This window comes from Capsicum annuum, chromosome 4 (genome assembly GCF_002878395.1).
Source record: "Capsicum annuum cultivar UCD-10X-F1 chromosome 4, UCD10Xv1.1, whole genome shotgun sequence".
Lineage (NCBI taxonomy): Eukaryota > Viridiplantae > Streptophyta > Magnoliopsida > Solanales > Solanaceae > Capsicum > Capsicum annuum.
In genome coordinates, this window is record NC_061114.1 from 161,144,331 (window position 1) to 161,167,983 (window position 23,653).

The following is a 23,653-nucleotide window of genomic DNA, read 5'->3' on the forward strand; positions in this document are numbered from 1 at the left end:
CACCAAAATATTTCTAAAATCGCTTTTCTTTTTCAAAAATCAAAATTTTCAAGGTTAATCAAAGATGATTTTCAAACAGTCCGGATAACCGCAAGTTAGCTGATGTTTTAGGTGCCTAACACCTTCCTAAAATGTTAATAGGAACCGCTTATTCAGAATCTTTAACTTAAAAAGATTTTCCTATTTTGAATCGTTTGAAGTAATTCTCTAAAGGTTTCTTAATTTCTTTTCAAAATTAAGTGGAGACTCTCTACAAGTCAAAATTTCTGGCAAAACACCAGTGTGACTGTGATTTGCATATTTTGTCCAAACTATGACATTGAATGTTTATTTTTTCATCCTTTCTAGTCATACAATTTTAGATTCGTGAAATTTGACGCTATGGAAAGTATATGAAAAGCAATAAAGTAAAAATTAAAAAGTCTATATGCTTGCTAAATCCATTCTATGGCTGTAGACACTTGTTTCATCATTGATAACTAAACAATCCAATAGCCCTTTGAAATAAATAGAAAGGAAAGAAAGATTGAAAGAAGTTCTTTGTGCTGCTGCTGTTGCTGATAATGATGTTGTAAAGGGGCTATGATGATTGCTTCCTTCATTTTTGGACTATGTTTATTCGCAGCATCGAGAATAACACGTCCCATATATTGGCAGAGAGACCCGATTATGGCTTTGAATAACAAACTGGTGTCTATAGCCATGGTGGTGTTGCTTCTATTTTTCTTTATTCTAAAACAACTAATCTAAGCCCTCCTTAACCTGTTTTATTCTTTTGGATGGTGATTTTTGTTGAGTCGGAAAACCAATAGACCTTTGTGGTCCGGTACTTCTCCAAAACTCATGTACAATAGGATCTTAATACACTGGACTTGGTTTTTTAAACTAGGAAAGTCTCCTTTTTTGTGTATGTGTTGCTGTGTTGATAGAAGTTACATAAAGAGGCAGTGATGATGGTATTTCTGTTTCTGGGCTAACCTATTCTGGCATGGAATGACCCGACCCATATATTGGCATGGAAACACTGTGTATGCCATATGTTTGAGGCTTTTCTCTCCCCTACAATCAGTGTTTGCAGCCATGGGGTGGCTGGCTTCTCTTTTGCCTTGTCATAGAACACATCTGAGCCCCATTTTCATGAAAAGAGTGAAAAAAGTAATCTTTTTTGTGATTTAATTTTGAAATATATTGAACCGGCGATTTTCTGCTACAAGCTTTAATCTGAACCATCTTACAGTCCTACTATATCACACCATATTTGTTCAGTATCATATGAACAAAGCCTTGAAAGGATGATGAATAAGGCAGTATAGCGATTAGGATTTTTCGTAAAGGGTGGTTTCCTTCTCTACTATGCCAGTGATTTTCATGGATAACTGAAAAGTCAACAACCCTTTGAAATAAACAAGATAAAAGAAAAAATAGAACTATCATTCTACACGCTGTTTTTGTCTATGTTCAATCATTGCATAATTACAAATATTACTGGCAATTTTTAAGAGGATTATTTGTATATCCCACTAGGAATTAGTCTACACCCCAAACCACGACATGACTTCTTCCTCTTCTATTTTCTGCTACTTATTACTAACTTGCAGAAAGTAGCTTAACTATCTATTCACTCTGAGTACTTAGAAATATAGGGTAGTTCCTGTAGGACCAGTCTCAGGGCTATAATATATGATTAGAAAGTGACAAATAACTCAGTTTACTTTTCCCAAATTCCACCGTCACATTCATTTCTCTTCAATTCTACTTACTATTTAATTATTTTTTTCTTTACTCTTCAATAATAATATGGATTCTTTTAGAATATGGTTCAATGCTTTGAATAACTCAGTTGGGAAATTTCTTGGACAATTTAAGTACTTAAAGAAAGGGAAAAAGAAACCAAAGAGAACAGTTTCTGATTTCAGTTGGTTATCAGGTTTTACAGCTATGGAGTTTTCTAGTCAACTGAAATTAGTCTTTAAATTATTGATGCAAATGGAGAGGGAAAGATATCTCCTTTAGAGGTAAAAGAGATTTTGTTAAGTCTTGTATATCATCAAGAATTGAAATCTGCTGAGGAATTAGCTAAAGTAATGGAGATGGATTTGTGGATTTGGATGATCTCTTGAATGTTATAGGAGTGGAAAAAGATCAAGTTTTTGGTGATTCCACTAAGGATATTGATGAGTTAATTAGAGAAGTTTTTCTTGTGTTTGATGATGATAAAAATGGGCTTATTGATGCTAAGGAGTTGAGGAGAGTTCTAATTAGTCTTGGTTCTGTAAATTGTAGTGTTAAAGAGTGTAGAAGAATGATTAAGGGGTAAAGATGGTGATGGATTTTTTAATTTTGAAGAGTTTAAACAAATGATGGCTGCTGGATGCAATATTTAGCCCACATAATCTTTTTAATATCTGTTTTGTTTATGGTGTGACATAGATAGCGAGGACTTGCTAGGAGGATTGAGACTTAGTAGTAGTAGTTCACTAGTTCTTGTTGATGAGATTTCTTCAATCAAGTGAGTTAGTTTGTGGACTTTAAGTCCTTATGTGTAACACCCCAAGATTCTATCCTGAGATGTCACACGGTGCTTATGACCCCGAAGGACCACTAGCTAACCCTTTACTGATATCTGTACCTGTATACTGCATAATATCTGAAATAAATGTGGAAACTAGCCACAAGGTTCAACTCATCTATGAATACTCATAATACAAAAAACTGAATACTAATACATCCGTCTGAAAGCCCTCTAAATTGTCTGAACTCTGGAGTTGATGGGACAGGTCCCCAACTAACTCCGTCAATTAAAAATAAACAAAGTCTGAAGTAATAATAGTAAACTGAGATTTGTCCTCAAAAGTAGAGGACTCATTGCTACTGCTGCTTACTGGGACTAAACTGCTGAGGATACTCTGGATTCTGTGCCTCTGAACCTATGGTGTCAAATAAAACACCATAGCGCAAATGTATCAGTACAGAAATGTACTGAGTATGTAGACGAGGTTGGCTAATGCAACGGCTCATGCATGAATAATGTCTGAACTGAATAATCATGAAGATATTGCATGAGAACATATACATGAATGCACAGACCATGAACATAATCATCGCAACTCTAGATACTGAAACTCGGATACCACTTTACTGCAGACTGAACTCACTACTGATACTGAGATATTGGTTCACTGACTTATTTGATACTGATAACTGAAAGTCTGGATGCACTTATATCAAGGACTGAATTCTGAGCTTACTGCTTTTGACTGACAGGATAGAGATCAACTTTTTAACAGATTATTCTGGAAGCAATTATCAAAGAAAAGAAGTATGATTATATCTAAATCTGACAACAAGAATACTCAATAGAAATATGATACTGTGATCAAGCCTGTATGTTATCATATCTATGAATATGATATCAAATAACTGTATATGAGACCAAGCCTATCTGACGGGATGGTCTATGAATTAATGGAACTATCTGAGTTCCTCATAAATATAAATAACTGTATCTGACAGTCCTGATTTTTGAAGATTGATACTAAAATAAAGATTGAATTTGAAACTGAAACTGTAACTGTGGGAAGTAGCTACTTAACTGATATTCCCCAACCTACCATAGGTGGGATCTAACCTGTAACCCTAGCTGGAAGGGTGTTAATGCCATGCCATGGGTAAAGACCTCTCTCTGGTCAATCCTCTCTGATGAATGACCCTTACTAAGATGTCGACCTAAGGCAATATAATAGTCAAATACTCTCTCTCTTTGGAGGTGACAACCTTTCCTAATGGTGACTCCTGTATCCTATGCTGGCTACGTAGTTCTGGAGGTCAGGGATTGCTACTAACAACTTTGGCCTCTCTCGCTGATGGAAAGAGCCTCCATCCTTTCCCTCTCTCGGTGCTAGTTTCTACTCCCAACTGAAAGACTCTGAACTGAATTCTCAACTAAACACAATTGAACTGAATCTGATACTGATCATGTTTCTCAAAATATCTGATTGAGTTACGCTAAAATCACTTAGTTCCATATCTCACAGAAATGGTATTGAATCATGGTATCTGACTGACGATACAGAGCTTGAATAGATTACTCGAATCACTTCTGAGATTAGAATTAAATCACTTAAATACTATTAGATCTGAGCTGATTACAGGACTGCAGCTAGATTACTAGTGATATAGAGATTATAGAGATAACTGAGATTATTGAGATTTCTTAAGTTCTGCACTTGTCTGAGGATACAGAGTTCTATAGTTCACTGAGTTCTGAGAATCATGGCTCAACTGAAATTATCGAAAAACTGACATGGGCTCTAGACAACAACTCTATTGTCAGGTATAAATACCCCCAGGACTCGATAGCATAAAAGTAAAGCAAAATCATTCTTGACTAGTCATCACCACAATCTTTCATTCATCATCACAAGCATTCGTTCATCATTATAAGCATTCATTCATCATCACAAGCATTCTTTCATCATTATAAGCATTCAATCATCATCACAATCGTTAAAGCATCTTCACAATCATTAAAGCATCTCTTCAAGTAATTAGGAATTATGTCATATGTTCATTCCCACAACCATTAAGACATCACCTCAAGTATTTAAGGATCACAAACGTCTATTCATCATCATAGTTGCCAAGGGGTCACTTTAAGCATCTCAAAATCATAATCATATAATAACATAGGGGAAACATGCTACTAAATTGTACTCCATTCAACCAGGTTTTACCTTAACTATTTCATACCTATATCAGTCTTGACATGTGTTTGGATATCAAATGGCTTGGGGAAACATCATACTATCATGTCATAACTTACTTGCTAACCACTTGGCATGTATTAAAAACTTAGCATATCTTAAGAGCACATTATTAGGGAATTTACTACTCTCACATCTCGACTTTTTCACTAGGGTCCTTCAACAAAACACTAGACATGCACGGGTTCACACTTATTTGGGAATTTCCTACTACCATGGAATAATTCATTTACTTGGGCATTTTATCAAACACTAGGCATGCATAAACTAACTCCCAATTTGGGGTTTCCTATTCAACATACTATAATGGCTCTTATGCTTTACCTAATCTCTTTATCAAACCTATGGGGGACATGCTTCGCTTATTCAACCATTTATACACCCGAAAGTAATGAACACATCACATATAAAGCAACATAAGGAAGATTCATCACAAATATCACATGGATTCCACCTACTAGGGTCAAAGCTCATGAATCTTGTAAACAAACATGAATCAAAACTCAACTACACATGTAACATCAATTTTAACTCATACAAATCATGGAATCTCACAAACATAAAATCTTCATACTTTAAAAGGGTTCTTGAGCTTCTTGGATGAAAGGGACCCAAGAATCAACATCTACATATCTTAATCTTTGAAATTAGATTAATTCTAATGCTTGAGACTCTATTCGCACTTGTAATAAATGATTCTCGAAGCCCACACTATGAGGAACTTGATTCTTAAAGAAATATTGAAGAATTTATAGTTGATTTTTGGAAGATTAGGGTTCTTGAATAAAATCCTAGATATTTTTTCTTAAGGGAATTGGAAGAGTAAATGATGAAATTAGGGTTTGGATGGAGTTCCTCATATTTATAGAGACCTCCAAAAGATGAAAAAAGATGAAAATACCCTTGTAAAAAAATTCTTAAATTGTTGAAAAAAAATAGCTGATGACATCCGTGACAAGCCGTCAAGCTGGTGATAAGTCATCATGAAATATCGTTACAAAAAGGTAAAATTTTGATTTTCTAGTTAAGGTTGACGACATTGGTGATAGGCCATCACGAGCGTGATGGCTTATCACAAAATGTCATCACAGGGGTAGAAATCTGACCAGGTATGACGACATTGGTGATAGGTCATCACGCTCATGACAGCTTATCACGAATGTCATCACTCAGTTTCCCAGTCTAAGATGCTGGAGTAAAATGGGCATAACTCCTTTCTCTGATATTAGTTTTTGACGAAAGTGGTATCTTTGGAAAGATAATTCAAATAGATTTCATTTGATATATAGTAGGTCCTCTAATTAGATAAATACAAGGAGTTATGGTCGATTGAAATTGGCCCAAGTTTTGACGCTCACTAAAACTTGAATGATAGAAAAGCTTTCAACTCGTCCTTGAGTTAGGGGACCTCTATGATCTTAATTCATACTCAAATAGATTCCGACACTACATAATTGATTAACCAACTAAATTACATAGGATTTGAGGATTTTGGAACATCTACACATATGAATGACAGATTTCCATTCTAGTCCAAAATGTGGGGTATTACATTATGTTGTTGGATTATGTAGTGTTCAAAATTTGTACAGCTTTCAGTACAGGTTTTAAGTTAGGATATCGATGTTTTGAAAGACAACAGGTACTCCAGATTAGCATAGTACTCCTCTTTCTAAGTTCTATCTTTAATACTCTGTGTTTTGAAAGTTTATGCCTTTGTTATTCTTTTTTATGTGTTTTGGATAACCGTTCAGCTTACACATACCTTGACTACTTTTGTTTATCTATTTCTTCATTAGCATGTCCATTAATGAAAGTTGAAAATTTCTTGTAATCATTATTATTAGATAAGACTTAGTATTCTCAGGCTTGTGATTTTTTTCTCATCAATTTTGTTAAGTTTGACTTTTGTTTAGCAAGCTAGTGTCTACAGCCATATCAACATCCCTTTCTCTTTTTCTTTGTCATAAAATGAAGTGAATGAAAATCTTTGAGATACCAGCGTTCAAATCTCAGACGAGACATGATTAGGTCACTTTCCATTTGTATAGGCATACTTGTGATGATGAGAGTGATGATAAATTTTTTATGTTCTTTAAGTCCAGACATAGCTGAAATTTTATAGTAGCATTGACCTATATATGGGTAAAATTTTACAGAAATTCTTAAATGGGCGAGTAGATGTACCTCTTCCTAAGACCTTCAAAGAGACACATAAGAAGAAAATTCGAATGGTACAAAAGAAGAATGGGTCAAACCGTGTGCTAAGGATGCATATATAAAATAATAAAATTTATATATAATATTTTCTTATTATTCAACTTAGCTTGTTTACATAATGAAAATTATTTTTCTTTCAGAAAGGATTTCAAAAAAAAAAACATTGAAGATTGGTGTCAAACCCAACTTGCTTTAGAGGATGGTACCATGGTCCAACCATCGCCTGCTGATATGACTAGAATAAGGACGACTGTGGTAGGTGGTCCATTGAAAGGTAAATCTACGATCTTAGAGTTAACCAATCATCGAGTAGTTCTTCCCTAATGTTGCCCAACTTCGTTTTTATTTTGCAAAATACGGAAGAAATGGAAGTGATGAGAACAAAAATTGAAGATTTGACGCAACACTGTGCAGTTAGTGATGCCAAATTTGCCAAGTTTGAAACATTAGTCAAGAAACATATGCCACAAGTATTTGAGGATGGGGAAGATAGTGAATCAGATGATTAGATTGTAGGGGTTGGTTCTTATTTATGATTGTGACATTTAGACTTCAACTATTAGAATTGGTGTTTGTTTTGGATTGTGACATTAGGCTTGTCTTGAAATGCTTAAACTATTTGATTCTGCTATTTGTTTTGGATGCTTCAAAGTGGTTGAATTTTTAAGTTTTGGTTTTATTTGTAATTTTTAAATTCTAGTTGAACATGAGAGGGTATTTCAACTACAATGATTGGGAATAATTTATTCATTAAATAATTTTTTATCAAATTTTCGACAATAGTGGTCACAAATAATTTATATATTAAATAATTATTTATTAATCTTCCGATTACATTGGTCGGAAAATTTATAATTATTAAGTAATTATTTTTAATTCTTAATTTAAGGTTTCCGACTGTAGTGGTCGGAAATTTCTGACAGATATGGTCGAAAAAATTTTATCGATAAGTTTTTTTCGACCACCACTAAGCAGTCGAAATGTGATCAGAAATAACTTATATTCTGACTATATTCCGACTACATGTGCTGTCGAAAAATATCAAATTTCTGGTAGAGAAGATGTACCCCGACTTGCGGGAAATCTATTAGTGGAATGGTATGGAAAGAGATAAAGGAGAGTTCATAACTAAGTGTGCAACTTGCCAACAGGTAAAGGTAGAGCACCAAAGACTTGGTGGTTCATTGCAAGAGTTTGGTTCCCTACTTGGAAGTGGGAAGAGGTGAATATGAATTTTGTGACTGGTTTACCCCGTTCGCGCCATCAACATGATTTCATTTAGGTTATTGTAGACAGGTTGACTAAGTTAGCGCATTTCTTGCCAGTTCACACATCTTACACAGCTGAAGATTATGCTAAGCTGTACATCAGAGAGTTAGTCAGACTGCATGGAGTTTCCTTGTCCATCATTTCAGATAGAGGTACTTAGTTCACTTCTCAGTTTTGGAGAGCCTTTCAGAAGTGTCTTGGTACCCAAGTCTATCTTAGTTCAGCTTTCCACCCTCAGACATATGGTCAAGCAGAGAGGACCATCCAAACTTCAGAAGATATGTTGAGAGCATGTGCTCTTGATTTCAAAGGTAGTTGGGATGAGCAATTTCCATTGATTAGGTTCTCTTATAATAACAGTTACCATTCTAGAATACAAATGGCCCCAGTTGAGGCTCTTTATGTGTAATACCCTGTATCTTCGTGCTAGAATTCTAACCATTGTTCTGACATCTATAAGCTCTAATATAAATTATTTCCATGTGAATATTAGTTTCATTATCATTATACTAGTGTGTGAAGAGCTCTCAAGGTGAAAAACAATTATAGAAATCACTTAGAGCCAAGTTGAGTTAAGAACCTTAAATTCGTCCAAAGTTTGGTTTTTGATTCTTCAAGGTTTATATTTGAACGTGAGTAAATTTTTATGTATATAGAATATTTCATCTCAAGACCCACCAAATTATAGATAATTGAATTAGTTTTCCAACGATACCAATTTCACAAAAATCCAATACCCGAGCGAAAAGTTATGCCCATTTTTGTGAGAGGCAGTAAGTGTGTGCGATTGGTTAGGCGCCGCCCAAACAAACTGAGGAGATTGACAAGGTGTCACCCACCTTAACTTAGGAGATTGATTGGGAGCCACCTAAGTCATTTTCAAGTGCCAAAAACACTCCATTTTGACTTATATCAAGGGTGTTGAAGTCATTTCACACCTCCTAAACTGTCCCTAATCACTTCTAAATTTTTTTATGATATATTAATCACATAAACTCCTCTCCCTTAACCCTAATAAGTCAATAAACAAATCAAAATCTCTTCTCTAATTCCAAGAAAATAAATCCAAGTGTCACCTCTCAAGAATAAAAAAGTTGAGCTCTAAATTCAAAGTTCTCTACAAGAATTCTTTCAATCAAGATTAAAGGTCAAATCTTTTAATAGTTTCGTCATCCTTACGGTATGTGGGGTTATGAACAAGGACAATTCTTTCGTCCTTGATCCCAAAACTTATTTTTAATTACAAAGATACATGATTTTATATGTTTTCCAATGAATTTGATGTTTGAGTTTATACCCTATGTTGCTATTCAAGAGATTATGAGATTTTCAATGTTTTAGAAGTTGAATTACTTGAGCATGATTATATTTTTATGCATATTGCTGAAATTTCTAGATTTTAAGATGATTTATGAATGTTTATGTTATCAAGCATGAATTTTGAGATGTTTTATCATGAGATTTATACATGGGTCATTAAGCGCTATTTGAGATTGTTATTTTGATAATTTTTGTTCTATAAGAAACCCTTGATGAGAATGTTTTGAGATTATTGAGAAAGATTTGACCTTTTGGTCACAATAGAATTGAAATCCACTTTACAGATTGAGATTACAGATTTTATAGTTGGTTTTATTATAAACCATGAGATTATTTTAAAGTGAATTTTCTAGAGATTTTGAGCATGAGATTGGGAGTAGTATTTAGCTTTGAGTTGGGTAAGTTACTATGGTTTCATACCCTAGAACTACGTGCCACCGTAGGTTGAGATTATTCTCACATTACGTGGATGATTGAGATAGTGATCACTGAGATAGATTGTTCTATATCGATGGCAAGGGTAGAAAAACCCTAACCTTATGAGGGATAGTAGTGGGACACTATGGATGCTCACATGGTTTACATGCCGGTTAGAAGAACCTCCCAAAATGTCCCTCACTCTTAAAAAAGTTTAATTATTTTAAAGCTTTGAGATAAAGTATCTATATGCAGAATGAGTTTCAGACTTCATTTAGCTTACAATATTTGAGAATAAGAAAAAAAATATAGATTTTAGAAACTAAGTGTAAAGGCTCACCAACTTATTCAGATATTGATTTACTTGAGATTTCAGTTATTGACTTACAACTTTTAGTTTTCAGACATATAAAGGTGAGCCTTTTTCACTTAGCCTATATGATTTGAGAATGTGTACAGAATACATATTTCAGAACTAAGTGTAATGGCTCACGAGATTTAGATTATATGTTTTACTCTTCATGATTTGTGTATTCAGATTTCTGATTTACTCAAGATATATGAGTCATTTATATTTAGCGTGCATGACTTTATAAATTATGATAATGAGATAATGTTTTACTGATGCATTGCATTCCCCATATACTCAGTACATCCTGAAAATACTGATCTACATATATGTCTATGTGCTACATTGTTTCATAATGTAGGTACAAGATTTAGTATGCACATTCAGATTCAGACAGTTGTAGATTCCAGCCAGTAAGATAACGAGTCCACCTACTTCGAGGACTTCAGTTAGATTTATTTATGTTCTTTATTTTCTTAATCACATATATTGATTAGTGATACTTGGGGTCGTGTACTAGCTATCTATAGTCAGTATTAATAGAGGCTTCATAGACAGTCAGTATAGTTGATGTATTCAATTTTAGTTTTGTTCTGTATAAGTAAAGTTGTATTCATCTTAATGTAGTTTTGTATTGACCAAGCTCAAAAAAAATTTAATTTCTGTATTTTTCTTCAGATTTATATGTTTTAATCAGTTGCTCATGAGTTATGCCAGTATAAGGGTTAGCTTGGGATCTCTTATGGTCTTAAGCACCGTGTGACGTCTCGGGATATATTTTCTAAGCGTTACATTATAAAAGGAGATGTATATCACCTATAGGCTAGTTTGAAGTGGGTTAGGCTGCTTTGCTTGGACTTGACGTAGCGTTTGAAGCTATGGAGAAGGTTCATTTGATTAGAGAAAGATTAAAAATAGCCCAGAGCCATCAGAAATCATATGTAGATGTGAGAAGAAGGGACCTCGAGTTTGAGGTTGGTGATTTAGTGTTTCTAAAGATTTCACCTATGAAAGGGGTAAAGAGATTTGGCAAAAAGGAAAGCTTAGTCCCTGGTATTTTGGTCCTTATCGAATTCTGAGTCATGTTGGGAAAGTGGCTTATGAGCTTGATTTTCCCGCAAACTTGTTAGCCGTTCATTCTGTATTCTATGTATCTATGGTTAAGAAGTGCATCAGCGGCTCCACTATCGTAGTCCCTTTAGAAAGCTTAGATATTCATGATAGCCTTTCATATGAGGAGATTCTAGTTGAGATCTTAGATCATTAGATCCATAGACTGAGGAACAAAAAAGTTTCCTTGGTCAAGGTTCTTTGGCAAAATCAGTCCGTTAAGGGCACTACTTAGGAAGCAGAAGAAGATATGCGAGCCATGTACCCTCACCTCTTTGCTGCAAACTAAGATATAGCTGAAGGTAATGCTTTTCCTTAGTTCAGTTCTTTTCTAATCACAGATTTAGCTATATAGTTGTCCTCATATAAGCTCATGCACTCACAGAATTACTAGAAGCTCAAAATGATCTAAATTTAGTTTCATAATTTATTTCAGCTGTGCATACTATCATATATCCTCAAATTCCTTAGTATTCTTAGTCTAACTAGAAAAATTCGAGGACGAATGTTTCCAAGGGGGAGATATTGTAATACCCCATACTTTTCTTAACTCAATTTAACGTCTAGAATGTTAAGCATTAGATTCAAGAAAGAATGACTTTCCATATATGTAGAATTTTCTAGCCTTAGACCCTCCAATGTATAGGACTTTGAATTAGCTTTCCAATGATATAAGATTCACCTAAATTCGATAATCGAGTAAGAAATTATGGCTATTTTAAGTTTTAGTCATAAAACATTATGATTTGGGCCCGTAGCGCATTGCAGAGAAGTGTAAAATCACAATTGTCAAATTCCAGTGAGACTCCACGATAATGAATCATCACGGAGGAGTTCTATTTCATATTTGGCAATTTTCAGTGAGCCTACGCGATATTGGTGCATGACGCCAATGGCCAAAATGGCAATCCAAAGGGGACCGCAATTGTGGCACGTCGCGATGAACGCTCAGTTTCTACTCGTCCTTTTCCAGTGAGCCACCGCGATAGTGGTGCATTGCGATGGCCTAGAAAATTGAGATTTTCGGTCATTTTTTTAGTTCTGGTTTAAAGTTTAACAAGGTCATTTTGGTCAATCCCCAGGGCCCCAGTTCGTGTAAAACACATCATTAAGCATATTTCAAAGCACTTTATGCTTATTTCATCCATTATCTCTCAAAAGAAAACCCTAAATCTCAAACTTTCTCTCTAACAAAACCCAATTTCTCCATTAATTCTCCAAGAAAATTCAAGATTAAGGATTCCCAATTCAGGAACTCTGAGAATTCATCTCCAAAGCATCAATAGGGATTCAAGGTTCAAGTCTTAGTATCTAGTTCATCAATTGAGGTATATGGGGTTTTTCAACAAGGTTAATTCTTTCATCCTTGTGCGCAAAACTTATTTTAATTACAAACTTACTGAATTTTTTGTGATTTCCCATGAAATTGAAGTTAAGGTTTATACCCAATATTGCTATTTAAAAGATTACGAGATTTCAAGTGATTTAGAAGTTGAGTTGCATGCCTATGTTCATATTTTCATTTATATTACAGAAATTTCCAGATTTTAAGTTGATTTATATATGTTTACATTACCAAGTATGAATATGATGATGTTTTAACGTGAGTTTGATGCATGAGTCATTAAGCCCTAATTAAAGATTGTTATTTCAAGATTGTTTGTGCTATGAGCACCCTATGATAAGATTATTCTCAGATTTTTGATAAAGATTTAATCTTTTACTCTTGAGCTAAGATGAATAATCCAAATCGTTTATATGACTTGAGATTTAAAGAAAAGAAAGAGCTTAATTAGTCTTTTTGTAAGAGTTTGTCCTATTTTGAAGTGGATTTTCTAAGATCCTGAGCATAAGAATGAGAGTAGCATTTAGCACCAAGATGGGTATGTTACCAAGGTTTCATGCCCCAGAACTACGTGCCCTTGTAGGATTAAGATTATTCCCACTTCTACGTGGATGACTAAGGTTGTGATCACTTAAGCTAAGAAGTTCTATTTTGATGGCAAGGGTAGAACAGCTCTCCCCAACTTGGGCAAGACGTTAGACTCCATGAATGCTTACATAGTTTATGTTAGTTAGAAGAACCTCCCAAAAGAAGTCCCCTACTCTTAAAATAGTCAATTAGGTTAAAGCCTTAAGATAAAAACATATGTTTTTGGAAGATATGGTTTTTAAGATTCTTAAAGTCTTGAGATAAAGTATTTCCCTTACAATTTACAAGATAACATAGTAGTTTTAGAAAGAACAGATTTTAGAACTGAATGTAATGGCTCACAAGATTTATATTATATGATTTGTTGTTCATGATTTATGATCTTCAGTTTTCAAATTACTCAAGCCTGTGTGAGTCATTTACATTTAGCATGCATGATTTTATAAATTGTGATGATATTGTTTACTTATTTCATTCACCCCCATATGCTTAGTACATCCTCAAAGTACTGATCTACATATATGTCTATGTTCTACATTGTCTTATAATGTAGGTTCAGGTGCTCAGTCTCAGCAGCGTGAGTGATTTCGAGCATCTTGTATACATCTCTGCAATTGGTGAGTCCTCATAGTTTTGAGACTTAGCTATTTAGATTTCCAGTTTATTAGTAGATAATTCAATATTCATTTCTAACAAGTTTTCACATTTATTATGATTTTACATTCATATTCTCCTATGTTGAGAATTCAGATTTAGTAGAAGGCAGCCGGCGTTAGCTCAGGACTACTTGTAGTTTGAAGCACCGTGTGGCGTTCTGATAAATTAGATTTCAAGGTGTTAAAAACTTGGTATCAGATCCTAGGGTTTAGAACATCCTAGGGAGTCAGAAAACCGCGTTATGTAGAGTGTTGATCATCGGTGTGAAGCACGTCACATCTATGAGCAAGAGGTTATAGAGAATTTTAGGAAATTATCTCTTCTTTCATGATCTATCATGTATTCAGTGTCTCTATCTGCTTCTAACTCGTGCTTTCACATAAAATAAAATGCCTCCTCGCTGAGCTAATGCACGCAGGAACAATTTCGGGGCGTTACATTAGTTTCATTTATTACTGAGGTTAATTGAGGCATAAGTATAATAGATTGACTTAACAACTATTAGGGTTAAACAAATGAGAATTAAAAAGGATGACACTTGATGTGAAGGTGATGAATGATCAACAGGAATAAAAATGTGTTATGAATTAAATTGTAATATAAGTTGTCATATTTTCTTGAGAAAATACTCTATTACCACCTTGACCTATACATGAAAAGGTTGAGACATACTCAAACTTTAGAAGGGTCCTATTACCCCTTGGACTAATTAAATTCTTGTTTTTTACAATCTTAGTGCCTACATGGCACATACGTGGCACATACGTGGCGCAATACACTGAAGGGTCCACGTAGGCACACATGTGTGCCACGTAGACACAAAGGTTGTGAAAAATATGATTTTAATTAGTCCAGGGGGTAATAGGACCCTTCTAAAGTTCGGGTGTGTTTCAACCTTTTCGCGTATATTTCAAGGTGGTAATAGATCATTTTCCCTATTTTTTGTGATTTCTACATTGTGTTTATGTGATCTAACCTTGGTCGGCCGATGATACCTATGGGTACGTATTGTTTGTACTAATACTACTCTTGTTGTACCTTTTTTGGGGTATAGTCTAGTTGCAGGATCAATTTAAGTTTCATGGATGACGTGGATAGTGATCTCCAACAACTTCTATGCCTCTCATTCATGGTCGAAGTTGTTCCAGTTTTGTCATTCTTGATTTTGAATCTCTTATACCTGTTTAGACTAGGTCCTTGGGGTAGCTTTCATTCTGCATTCAATATATATGTTGCAATAAGGATTGGTATTTCATTATTTATTCAAGACTTTTGCATGTCTTCTTAAGGGGTGTAAGGGGTTCTCCTATCTAGGTGTATTAGAGTAAGTGCCCTCACGATCCAATAATTTGGGTCATAACAAGGTAGACTTGCAATTACCAAACTGTAGTAGCGGGTAGGTTGATAAGAAAATTGACCAAACACCTTGTAATGGGCACACCTCACATTCAAGTGCACTGAAACCAGTGCTTGAATATTTGCTTGTGAGCCTTTGGCTCTTGGTGAACACCTCACAAAAAGTCCTTTATAAAATACCCAATTTATTATGATGCATTTAGTTTTTCTGCTTATGGGTGGCTTCTATATTTTTTGTAAAGGTTGAATAATTGTGAAATAATTTGATAAGGAATTAAAGAAATGTGCGTCGAAAAATATAAAGGATCAGAACTTCCAATAAAATGGTAACAAGCCTACACGCTTCTAATTTGATAAGAAGTTAGAGGTATTGATTTTGGTAAAGGAGTTTTTTTATATTTATTAAAAGAATGACTTAGTTTTGACATATTTTAGAGTTTGTAAACCCGAAATGCAACATTTTTCCTACCTCCTGTTCTTGCACTTCTTTTTCATTTTATGCTTATTAGACTCATTAATGCCACAATATGAAATTATTAGAATATGATATCAGATTTCTTGCTTTCTTCACATTGATGATATTATTTTTTTTCTAAAAATAAGTTGATTTTAATCGAGTTAATATATTTAATAATTGTCTAACGTCTTTTTCCTAATAACCCCCTCTACTACCTCAAATTTATATCAAAAGAAAGGATAAAACAAATACACTAAATAATAAATAAAAAGATTTTCTAAAATTTATCATAAAAAAGGCATCGATGAGACCATAGCGCTTCTTAAAGCAGTTGAAGTAGATGATGAGTTAGTGATCGTAGCAGTAGTCAAGATAGCAACCAGGATAACACACTAAGAGATACTTATATAAATGATAGGAACAAGAAAATATTGAGAAATAGGTGAATAATCTTAATCTCTCTTGCAACCCATTCCAAATCTATTAGCTAAAACCTTTTGTATGTTTGCGATTGATCACTGTTAAAGCTTGTATAATTCCTTTTTGTCACGATCCAAAAGTTGAGGTCATGATGATAATTATCTTGACCCAGCCTTGGTAGGTAAGCTAAAACCCCACATTTTCTAAAGAAACTTGAAATAAGATAGAAATATAATAAATAGGAAACTTCAAGAACAAAGTTAGGCCATAATACATAGATAACAGAAGCATTTGAAAGAAATACATCAATTCCCAAAACTTGGTGTCATAAGTATGAAGAGAATCTGATACTAATCCGAAGTATGAATAATACATAAGTTTTTCTTGATAATAAATAAATACATAATGATAAAAGGACGCTCGAATAAGGCTCCGGATTGAAAGTTCACCAGATCTTTGATATAGCTCTCTTAGTTGAATTAGCCACGACGTGTCACACTCGTACTGGGATTTGTAACAAAAGCACACCAAAGTAGAAGTGAGTATGGTCAACTTGTACTCAGTAGGTATCACAGGACAACTGAGCTAAGTCAAAAACTAAACAAGTAAAAGATACTATGAGCTTGTTTCCACCCATAAACAAAAACAGTTTCCAAATGGTAGATCACACCGTCTCAACTAACAATCTATAACATCAATCTAAAAAGGAAAAACTACACACAAATATAGTGATACAAAGTACATGGAAACAAAATTATGAGTAAATGTACAAATGATGCGATGCAATGCAATGATGGTGGAATAATGACGTTATGAATAATTGTATAGCTCTAGTATATGCCTTTTGAGCCTCCTCACTTCTAGGATAGGAACATATTCCTTCATAATCTCTATATCAAGTACTGTATATCCCTCTAAGCTAACTCTCTTCTAGGATAGGACCATATATTTTCACAATCTCAAATCTCAATTATTAATCACCTTGCTGGCATATTTCCAGTCAAGGATTTTGTTGAACGTTTCATCCATGAATGATGTGATGAGGTTTAGTGTCATAACCCCAAAGTTGAGGTCATGATAGCACCCACTTTTGCCCAGCCTTAGTAGGTAAGCCAAAATACCACCACAGTAACAAAAGATAATAAAAGAAATAAACTCACAAGTGCGAGAATTCTAGGACAAAGTCAGGCCATAATATGAATTGAATGAAACTTCAAATAATATATATATATATATATCAAGTGTAAGGAGCATCTAATACAACTCAGATTGATGGAAAATACATAATTTTGTCTTCAAAAGTTAAATAAAGAAAAGTAGCATAAGCTGAAGTCCAAAAATCAGCCTTGATCTCTAAAGCTCACTAGTACCTCAAAATGTCCTCACTAATGGCATGAACTGAGCTGATGCAAATCATACTTAAACTAGGATCTACATCGAAAGAAAAGGATGAGTATAGTCCACTTGAGCTCATTAGGTATGTAGGCCAATTGAACAAAGTAGAAAATAATACAAGTAAAATATATTATGCACGTCACCTGCAAACAGAAAATTTTTCAAATTGTAGCTTACGCCGTCTCTACTAACATTTTTAAAATATAATATCAAAAATGCAACTATACACAATATATATATAAATACATATATATATATATATATACACACACACACACACACACACATACACACACATAGAGAGAGAGAGAGAGAGATCCACAAATACAAGAAGCAAACACTAAAGGATGAGAATGCAATGCAAGAATATAGTATGGTGGAACTTACATATACACCTTCCAAGCCTTAATGCTTTGGTCAGGATCCATGGAGGGTTCGTAACCCAACATAATTATAATCTCAACAATATTACCAGCAAATGACCTCGGCCTAGGTTTTCCATTATCTCACAACCCCACCTTATAAAAAATGATCTCGACCAAGGGTATTATAAAAAGAATTTCTATTTTTCTTTCAAAATCAAAATATCGTAGTGGTATTAAGTTATCATGAACATCTATAGATGATATAATGCTCACAACCAATAAGTATGAAGATAAACATGAATTCAAATACAAGTAAGAACGAGCTCAGAATCTCCTCCATATGAGAATAAATCATGATATAAGCCATAATAGGGTACCACAGGTATGAACAATCACTTAAGATAAAGAATGTCATTTAAAGTCCCTCATTTGAGCATCAATTATGTGAAGCAGACAATTAAATGCATGAATAAGGCCTATGATATCTAATCAAGCCCCACTCAAGCAACACAATAATAATGGAAAATAATGCATAATTAGGCCTGAATCATTAACGAAAACCCCCACACAGGTATCATGACATTTACCACTTCTCAAGTTAACAATACAATGCACGTAAGTCCCCACACGAGCAACACGATAAAAATAATAACCTTAGAATACAATCCTAAGTCTAATTTCCTAAATTTTAGCGTGCTTTACAAGTTTATTAACTGCCAAACCCTATCTGAAGAAAGTTAAGCCATATCCTAGCTCAAAGTGCCAAAATTCAAGCCTAAAATCCTTTTACATGGAGCCATATCCCTGTCCAACGGTCTCTCCATGAGCTAAGACTATCAAAAATATCAATTACACATCAAAATAAAGATAATGATTCCCATATTAGCCATTTTTAAATAGGTCCAAATTAGTTTAAACATTGATTTAAAAATGAAAGGGGTACAACTATAATTTTAATTTAGAAGCATGTTTCCCAATATTAAAGTATTATATAGTTGATAACCCACGCAAAAATGATTTGAAAACAAGGCTTAGATCGATGAGAAACTATTTTAAGAATTTACCAAAAAATTATCAAATTCTAGTTTAAAACCGAGATTAAAAGGTATTTTGGATGACATAATCTTTAAGAAATAGTGGAAAAATCAATTTGAAGCTTACCCAAACAAGAATGGAGATTAGAACCCTCAAAGTATCCAAATTCTAAATCTCTAAGGTACAAATGTGGTGGAAATTGTAAGAAAGAAGTATTTTTATTATTTATTGAATAGTTCCTTGATATCGTAGCTTGAACTCCGCAATTGCAACGACCAACGTTGACCAAGCCAATTAAATAACCGTCATGTTCATAGATAGGCTTTCTTATTCGTGAAGGTTCTTGACCCAGAACAGTCATGTTCACAAAGGTCAGATTACGTTCGTGGAGAAGGAAGGGACCAGACCCAAACTAGGTTAACCTTGGCACTCACGGCCACCACCTTGTCATTACGATGTAGGAGGAATTCCCTTATTGAGTTTATAAATTGGGGCTCACATTCGAGATGAAGGATCTGGGAAGCACTAGATATCTACAAAATGCTGAGTTTTGCTTGACTTTGAATTCTCTTAATGGACCCCCCAAATTTTTTTGGACTCCACTAGAACAAACTATATTTACTACTTTTTTTTGAAGTTTTGAACTAAATGAAAATGTCACATTTTTGAAGAGAATCTATTTTCAATAAATTTTCCCCCGAGACCCCCTCTAGATATTTTCACTAGTTTTCAAATTGCGGGTCAAAATACAAAATAAAAGCTCCAAACCTGAACTACCAGTGATACTAAACCAAAATCAATATTTCAAATATGATGGAACTTTCCAAATCACCATCTATCAGCCAAAACAAAAATATTGATCGAAGTCAAACTAATGGCTTTTTAAAAGCTTCACATAGTCCCAAACTCTCCAAAATCACTTCCAAAAGCCTCAAAAAGCTTCCCAATCATCCTACACATAAAAAATAATATGTAACAACTACGAGGAAAGGAAAAATGGTCAAAACACATAAGAAAAATTTAACAAATCAGGTTGTTACATTATCCACCACCAAAACACTAGTTCATCCTCAAACTAAAAAGCAAATAAATTCCTGAAGCGGTAAACAACTGGGGATATCTACGCCTCATATCAGATTCAACTTTACAAGTAACTTCATCAGTGAGATGATTTCTCCATTGGACCTTCTCTGAATCAATACTCTTAACTTCAAATTCCTGGTTTACTTGTCTAGGATAATAATAGGCTCCTCTTTATCAGTGGACAAATAGAGGTCTAAAGTAACAAAATCCCATCAAATCACATGGATATCATTTGGATAGTACCTCTTCAATATAAAGCCATGAAAAATAAAATGAACAACTAATAAATATGAAGGTAAAGCTAGCATATAAACCACATCACCATACTTCTCAAAGACCTCGAAAGGGCCTATAGACGCAGGATTAAGCTTTTATTTTTTCCTAAATCTCCTCACAACCTTTATACGTGAAACTTTCAACAGAAATTAATCTTAAATTGGGAATGATACATCACGGGCTCAACGATCGACATAGCTCTTCAGCTTACTCTCAGAAGCCCAAAGCGTCTTTTGAATCAGTCTAACATAATCCATTCAATCCCATAAAAATCTATAACCTAAGTTCTCATCTCAAATAAGTCAAACCATCCCATGAGGATCTATACCTTCTCTATATAAATCCTCAAAAGGCACCATCTTAATACTGGAATCATAATTATTATTGTAGGCAAAGTGAACTAGGGGTAAGTACTGGTCCTAATGACCTCCAAAGTCCATAACATAGGCTCGAACCATGTCCGCTAGAACATGAATTGAAATACCCCAACTTTAACCCTTGAAAATTTCCTAATCATTGAGCTCATTGCCCTGTTGATGACTCACCACATGAGTCATATGGTGTGGTAATGGGTCAAGGGACCCAAGTCATTACCAAACCAATATGTTATTGGTCATGTTCTATCCTGGTTAAGAGAAACTCCTCATGAGTCATTTGATTAAGTGATGAATGGATAGGTCCAGTCATATATTTCCAGTGTCCAAGCCTTTGGTGTTCTATAGTGGTCACAACTAGACCATACGATTTGTATGGTCTAGTGACGACTGGGGCCAAGGAGTCATAAGATGAATAATTTATGGTGTTCAATTTTTGGTCTTGGTGATGATTCAATAGTTAGAGTCGTATGTGGTGTTGACGAATCAATGGCTTGACTCGTAGCCACCTGTGGACTTTTTACAACATTTAAGCTAAGGGCATTCTGGATATTTTTCACCCCAATCCCTTAAGACCCCACATCTTATAACACCTTTTGGTTATCAATTACATACTTTATAAGATCAAACACTTTCTAAACTCTCTCTAAAATTTCTCAACAAAATTTGGGCTAGGGCTTCTTCAAAGTGGTCATCTAAGGGCTTAAAGATCGAATTCTCTTTGTGAACCTTCATAACTCAACCATGTGACTCTTCCCTCATTGTAAATTTACTAAAAACATATGTTTTAAAAATTATTCATAGTCATTAATGGTGGTTATGAAAACAATGATTGAGAGTTTGAATGCATAATGTTGAGTATTATTTTCGCATGGTTTAAATTATGGTTATACATGTTTTGATAATGGTTTTGCAGATGTGGGTGATTGGGAATTATGGTTTAACAAACGGGTTATGTTTAACCCTAAAATTGTTAGTTTTTGGCTTTGATAATGGTATGTGCTAACTTGTTTATAAAAACATTAATGAGAATGATCTTGTCACATGTTAAATTGTGCTATCAATTAAGGCATTGTCCTATGAATGTTGATGATTGGTAAATGATTTATGAAGGCCTTTTTGGTCAAAAATTGATTTGAAATACTAAATGAGTTTGAGTCCCTAAATGTTGAAATAAATTGATATCTTTGTTTGGACAATGGATTCGGGTCCAAGTTGATTAATTATGATTATGACATGTTGTATGCTTGCAAGTGGGGTTGGTATGATGATACCAATGAGATGCCTTTGTTAAGTAAATATATTAATGGTTGTGTATGTGAAATAAATATTTTAATTAGGCTTTAAAGAGAGATGTATAGATGAGTCATTCAAGTAGAGTCTGAAAGACTAATACTGAGAACTGCGCTAGCTTGTGTAGGTGTCTATATGATCGGGAGGTTTGAGTCCCCCAAATAAATATGTGAATGAGAGGTTCGAGTCCCCCATATTGTATATATTTGTTCTTAAGTTACCTTGGTTATGCTGTAAGGTTCGAGTCCCCCATAGAGGCATATACAAATATGGATATTCTCTAGTTCCTGCAGCTATACGTACTGGAGCCCTTCCAACTAGGGGAGAGATGGGCCCATATAGCCCATGGGTGCCTTGTTATGTGACATTTATGCTATACAACCCAGGTTAAGGTTTTCAAAGTTCATGCTAAGACTTGTTCCTTACCTTCACATATAATATTATATATATATATATATATGCATTTCATATGATATTATGCTTTGGATGTCGTACTGGGTTTGAACTATTGTCATGGAATTATTTTGTTCCCCTATCCCTGAGTTACATGCTAGTGCTCTAACCGCTAACTATCTTCGGACACCGTGTCCCCATGCAATGCAAGTACTAAAGTTTCTTTTACTTTTCTTACACAGTAATTAAGTGCTCAAGTTAGTTCGTAAGTGGATATTGAAGTGGTGATCTTACATATTTTGGAAGGCTTTATTTTAACCCTTGTCTCCTATGTCTTAGACCTTGTTTAGACTTTATTTTTGGATACTATCGGGGGTATGTTTGAACATATTATTGATTTTGGATTTTGTAGAGGCTTTGTTGGATGACTGTGGACTTGGGTGGTCTGGTTGAGTATTTTGATGATGGGCTGTTGTACGATTATCGCTGGTTAGTATAGATATATCTTGAATTATTATTAGTTTTATTTTGTACTATCTTGTTATATATTTGGAATTCATCTGGCACTTGTGTTTGTTGTTCTAGATGAAGGGGGTGATCTGTGATGTATGTAGTACTTAAGATACCCATCATGACTAGGACCTAGTTCAAGTCATAAAAAAGTTGTTATTAGAGCCTAGGTTCTTGGTCAATTGGGTATCCATAATGCCATGTCAAATAGAGTCTATTTTAAGGGTGAGTATGCCACACTTATAATAGAGAGGCTATGAGATATTTAGAAATGTTTTCTTTGTTGTTCTGTTTTGAGATGTAGAGTGTAAGGTCTCGAATTTCTCTAATTCCCATTTTTTTTAGATTATGCCTCCTAGATGATCTAAATAACATGGAAACTCCTCTGTTTTACTTGGATATACTATTGATGGGACACACCCTGCTTATAGGGTGCAGACCTGGTCTGAGGTCCAGTTTTTGATTGCCCTCCTGGAGTTCCACTAGTTCCTTCTAGCCCTCTTTGTGATCCTCAGGCCGATATGTTAAACTCTAAGTTTTGTGAATCTATTCATATTTTGGCTTAATTGGTAACTTCTCAGTCCGAGCATAATACTCTATCTTCTAAGGCCACAAGAGTTGGCCAATTCATGAAGTTGAGTCCTCCTACTCTTACTAG

General features: G+C 34.4%; 1 pseudogene; it reads left to right on the forward strand.

Annotated features, from left to right (window-relative positions):
• Window positions 1–1,797: 1,797 nt before the first annotated feature.
• LOC107868842 lies at window positions 1,798–2,394 on the forward strand (annotated as a pseudogene).
• The last annotated feature ends 21,259 nt before the right edge of the window (window positions 2,395–23,653 follow it).